Raw genomic sequence first — 6,000 nt, 5'->3', positions numbered from 1 at the left:
TATCAAGGTTCATTGTCTATAATTATGGAAGTTGTCAATTAATAAAAACAGTTTCTAGGAAGGGCTTGTGAGGCCCCACTCCTCCCTGAGGATCTGTAAACAGCTAATGGTTGCTGAAGGAGGGAGAAATGTTTTCTTTCTTTTAAAAAATTTTTCTTACTTCTATTTATTTATGTGTGTGTGTGTGAGAGAGAGAGAGAGAGAGGGAGAGAATAGGTGCACCAGGTCTTCTAGCCTCCGCAAATGCACCATCATGCACATCTTTGTTTTCGTTTTAGTTTTTTTTAACAGATGTAAACTATTGAATATTTGCCACAAAATATTTTAAAATACCTTATTTTGCAGCATATAACTTTCAAGTTAAAATGTCAGAAACAAACACCAATATTTACAATTCTTTTAATGAATGTTATATAATGACACATTAAGGTGTAAATTCTTTTGGCTTATAATTCTTAAAAGAATGATAATAGTGGACTGGAGAGATGGCTTAGCGGTTAAGCGCTTGCCTGTGAAGCCTAAGGACCCCGGTTCGAGGCTCGGTTCCCCAGGTCCCACGTTAGCCAGATGCACAAGGGGGCGCACGCATCTGGAGTTCATTTGCAGAGGCTGGAAGCCCTGGCGTACCCATTCTCTCTCTTTCCCTCTATCTGTCTTTCTCTCTGTGTCTGTCGCTCTCAAATAAATAAATAAATAAATAAAATTTAAAAAAAAAAGAATGATAATAGCAAAAGTGATGCAAAATCTTCAGAGTGAGATTATGATGAAGCTACATTTTACAAAAACATGGTGTAAGATGGCGATAATCCCATTCAACATCCTGGATTAGATCCCTTCAGGAGGGCTGATCATTTATACAGTCCAACTTTAAAACTTACAGATAAAGGCAGTTTATCACTGCCACTGAGAAGTACAACTCTCAACATGCACAACTTTCAGGCCACAGTTTTGAAGGTCTGAAGTGTCAAGTTGATTTGGTGAATTAGCTGGTTGGCACTTATGAACACGTTTCTTGCCTTGCCATCCTTAAAATATGGTTTCAGGGTATCACTGAAACTTTTGGAGTACTTTACAAATTCTTTTGGTGTTCAAGTGCCTGGCGGTTCTGGTATTGGTATGTTTTGAAGACATTATTCACTATATCAAGTAGTTCTTTTATTGCACTAGCTATACCTTTGATTGTCGATATCTCATGCTGTTGTTGATCTCACTGGGATCTTACTAAGAATTGGCGTGAGGGCTCGTGCCTCTTCACTCAGGTCCTGGAATTCTGGCTCTGGTTGTACTCTTCCACACCATCAGCTGCCACCCGGAGAAGGGACTCTGTGAAGTTAACTTCTACACTTTTTCCTTCTAAAATTTTCATAGGGCTGGAGAGATGGCTTAGCGGTTAAGCGCTTGCCTGTGAAGCCTAAGGACCCCGGTTCGAGGCTCGGTTCCCCAGGTCCCACGTTAGCCAGATGCACAAGGGGGCGCACGCGTCTGGAGTTCGTTTGCAGAGGCTGGAAGCCCTGGCGCACCCATTCTCTCTCTTTCCCTCTATCTGTCTTTCTCTCTGTGTCTGTCGCTCTCAAATAAATAAATAAATAATTAAAAAAAAATTTCATAATGACGTCCTGTGTGAGACCTGAATTTTCTTTTTCAGCCTTAATGAAAGCAGCTCTCAGTGTCTGAGCTGCAGACAAATTTACTCGTTCTAACTCATTAAACACGGGATACATGACTGCATAGAGGGGCAGAGAAACATGGAAGGGGTCTCAGCCTCATTCTCCATCTCTCCCATTGTTATCCTCATCCAAAAGTCAACTACAGTAGAAAAAGCAGTCTAAAATGTAGAGGAAGCTTCATTCACTGCAATCTTTCTTTCCTTTTTGTGTGCAGTTAACAAATGGAACACAAACATACACTGACCTTAAAATACTACGGAGAAATGAACTTCATAGAATTGGGTTGAAGCTGTTTAACACCATTCCCTATCACCGTGATTGTGCCATCTACACAGAAGCAGCATCACATCGCCCAGATTTACTAAGATATCCTGGAGCATTATCAAAATTCAAAGCTAAATATTAGTAGTCACTCTTTTTTTGCTTAATTAATTAATTAATTAATTTGAGAGCGAGAGGGAGATAGAGAAAGAGAGAGAGTGAGAGAGGGAGAGACAGAGAGAATAATGAATAAATAAAATGATAAAAAATTTCAAAAATGAGAATTTGATCTCTTCCTTTCCAATCTCTATCCCTTTTATGAGTGTCTCTTGCATTATTGCTATTGCTTGGACTTCTGGGGCTATATTAAATAAAATTGGGGACTGTGGACACCCTTGTCTTGTTCCTGAATTTAGTGGAAAGGCTTCAAGTTTTTCCCCATTTAGTATTATGTTGGGTGTCGGTTTGTCATAAATAGCTTTTATTATGTCGAGATATGTTCCTTCTATTCCCACTTTCTGTAGGACTTTCACAATGAAGGGATGTTAGATTTTGTCAAATGCCTTTGCATCTATCGAGATGATCATGTGATTTTTGTCTTTCAGTCTATTTATATAGTGTATTACATTTATCAACTTGAGTATGTTGAGTGATCCCTGCATTTCTTGGATAAAGCCTACTTGGTTGGGGTGAGTAATGTTTCTCACATAGTGACCTTGGGGCTCATCAGGCTCTTTAATTAACCAGTGGCAATTGCTGTTGGGAGCTTGGCACCTGGCACCTGAGTTTTTTCTCTTCTGGAGATGTCCCAGACTCCCCTTGCAGACAGTGTCACTGTGTCTAAAGGGGACACTGTGATGGCCACCTGAGGATGAACTCTGGAGTCCAGTTGCCTTTATCAGTGACTGTAGATGCCTGCTGTGCATGTGGACTTTCGCTGGCTCCCTCGCCAGCCTGTGGGCCACAGCAGTACAGGTGAGGCAGTGAGGATTCCTGGGGATCAGGCCAGGGCTAGCTGGTGTGCTAGAAACTCAGGTGTCCAGTGCCTGGAGCTGGGCTTTGTCCCTCCAGCCTTAGACTGCGGACAGCCCTACCTGGGGCTGGTGCCCATAGGTTGCTATGGGTGATGAAGTTGGGGGAGACTGAGGGTGGGGAAAGGTTGATGGGAATGCTGGCACTCCAGCAGCCTGAGCTGTGCTGTATCTGCCTGGTCCTAAGGGGTATGTATGAAGGGCTGTTATTCCAGATGCAGGTCCTTCCTCAAGTCTTTGCATCTGTCTTCTCAATGAAAAGAAAAAGGGAAAATAGTTCTTTGGTTTTTCAGGGTATGGTCTCTCTCTAGCCCAGGTTGACCTGGGATTCATTATGTTGTCTCAGCTGGCCTTGAACTCACAGTAATCCTCCTACCTCTGTCTCCAGAGTGCTGGGATTAAAGGTGTTGCACCACCATGCCCAGCAGGGAATATATTTCTTAAAAATTATACTTTCTCTGGGCACAGTCATGCACGCCTTTAATCACAGCACAGGAAAAGCTGAGGTAGCTGTAGCACCATGAGTTCAAGGACGGCCTGGAGCTTCAGAGTGAGTTCCAGGTTCATCTGGGCTAGAGTGAGACCTTAGTTTAAATAGCAAAAACACAACCAAAAATACTTTGAGTCAGGGCCTCAAGACTGATCTGGAACTCTCTATGTAGCTCAGCAGGCTGTCAGCTAACTCATGATGATCCTTCTACCTCAGCATCCTGAGTGCTGTGATTATAGGTGTGAGCTACTGTGCCTGGCCTATTTATTTACTTATTATTGTGTGTGTGTGTGTGTGTGTGTGTGTGTCGTATGCCTGTGCCCAGCAGATGTGGTGTGTATGGATGCCAGAGGAGAGCGATGAGTGTCTTCTCTTTGCTCATCTGTCTGTTTCCTTGAGGATCTTTCACTCAACCCAGAGCTGCTGTTTTTTTTTCTTCTGTCACTGAGTCCCAGTAATTATCTAGTCCTTGCCCTCCGTACAGGGCTGGGGCTACAGATGTGTATGTTTATGCCCAAGTGTCAATGTGAGTGCTGGGGAGTTGGACTCAGGCTGTCATGTTTGTGCAGCAAGCCTCTTAACCCACATGTGCTTTGTTTTTCCAAGTTGGGGTTCTCAATCTCGCCAAGACTGACCTGGAAATCACTGTAGTCCGAAGCTTGCTAAAACTCAGTGATCTTCCCACCTCTGCCATTTGAGTGCTGGAATTAAAGGCATGTGCCATCATGCCCGGCACCAAATGTACTTTTTTTTTTTTTTCCCCAAGGTAGGGTTTCACTCTAGCTCAGGCTGACCTGGAATTCACTATGTAGTCTCAGGGTGGCCTTGAACTCATGGTGATCCTCCTACCTCTGCCTCCCAAGTGCTGGGATTAAAGGGGTGTGCCACCACGCCCAGTGACACTTTAATATTTATTTATTTATAGGGAGGGAGGAAGGGAGCAGAATTTGAGAGAGCATGGATGTGTCAGGGCCTCTTGTCCCTGCTCAGAAACTCCAGGCACATGTGCCATTTTGTGCATATGGCTTTATTTGGCTACTAGAGAATTGAACCCAGGACAGCAGGTAAAGCAAGTGCTTTTAACCACTGAGCCATCTCCCCATGTGTTTATTTATTTATTTATTTATTTTTTTTTGAGGTAGGGTCTCACTCTAGCCCAGGCTGACCTGGAATTCACTACATAGTCTCAGGGCAGCCTCGAACTTACTCGAATTTACGGCAATCCTCCTACCTCTTCCTTCCAAGTGCTGGGATTAAAGGCCTGTGTCACTATGCCCGACTATTTTTTTTTAATTTTATTTTCAATGCACCATTTTTTTGTGTAATAAGTGAGATTATATTTGCATATTTTATAAGCTACTTTCTTTGGGTAACAATATGTTGCAACTATCTTTCTATGATGTACTATATTCCAACAACTAAACTTAAAATTTATTATGATGAAATGCACTTGAAATTTACCATAAATATATACATAGAGAATTTGAAGCTAGTGTAAGATACACAATGAGACCTTGTCCCATAAACATCAGAAAAACTGTGTGTTTATTTTCTTTCTTTTTCGAGGTAGGCTCTCACACTAGTCCAGGCTGACATGGAATTCATAATGTAGTCTCAGGGTGGCCTTGAATTCACCATGGTCCTCCTACCTCTGCTTCCTGAGTGCTGGGATTAAAGGTGTGCACCGCCATGCCCGACTGTGTGTCCATTTTTAAAGACAGGGTCTCATGTAGCCCAGGCAGACTCAAATTTACTGTGTAGTGGAAGATGACCAGTTCTGCCTGCCTCTGCCTTCTATGTGCTGGTATTACAGGCCTGCGCCCTCATATCTGGCTATCTTTTTATCAACAGTAGAACAGATGAGTGTATGTGATTGGTTTGAATTGGATTCTGATGTCAACAGCTCTTTTGTGTAATCCTGTTTTCACCTGCGCCATTTTCATTATGTTGAGTATTATTTATGTATTTATTTTAGAGATAAGGGTCTCACTATGTATCCCAGGCTGGACTTAAATTCATTATGCAGTTGAGGTTGACCTCAAACTTGTGCTCCTCCTGGCTTACTCTCCCAAGGGTTGGTAGTACAGGCAGGTACCATCATGTACAGCTAATGTTGACTGTCATGAAGGGACATTTGTTTTACTATGTATGTTGTGTATGTGTGTGTGTGTATCATCGTGTACATGTGGAGGTCTGAAGACAATCTCGAGGTGTTTTTCCTCCCCTTCACTTCACTTTCTAAAGTTTTTTTTAAAAATTTATTTATTTGAGAGTGACAGACACAGAGAGAAAGACAGATAGAGGGAGAGGGAGAGAATGGGCGTGCCAGGGCTTCCAGCCTCGGCAAACGAACTCCAGACGCGTGCGCCCCCTTGTGCATCTGGCTAACGTGGGACCTGGAGAACCGAGCTTCGAACCGGGGTCCTTAGGCTTCACAGGCAAGCGCTTAACCACTAAGCCATCTCTCCAGCCCAAGTTTTTTTTTTTTTTTTAATTTATTTAGAGAGAAAGAGGGAGAGAAGAGAGAGAGAATGGGCATGCCAGAGCCTCT

General features: G+C 42.9%; 1 pseudogene; it reads right to left on the bottom strand.

The window, feature by feature from the left end:
• Positions 1-794: 794 nt before the first annotated feature.
• LOC123454855 lies at positions 795-1,795 on the bottom strand (annotated as a pseudogene).
• Between the last annotated feature and the right edge of the window lie 4,205 nt (positions 1,796-6,000).

The sequence above is a fragment of the Jaculus jaculus genome, chromosome 14 (assembly GCF_020740685.1).
Source record: "Jaculus jaculus isolate mJacJac1 chromosome 14, mJacJac1.mat.Y.cur, whole genome shotgun sequence".
Taxonomy (NCBI): domain Eukaryota; kingdom Metazoa; phylum Chordata; class Mammalia; order Rodentia; family Dipodidae; genus Jaculus; species Jaculus jaculus.
This window is presented reverse-complemented; position numbering and strand designations above follow the sequence as displayed.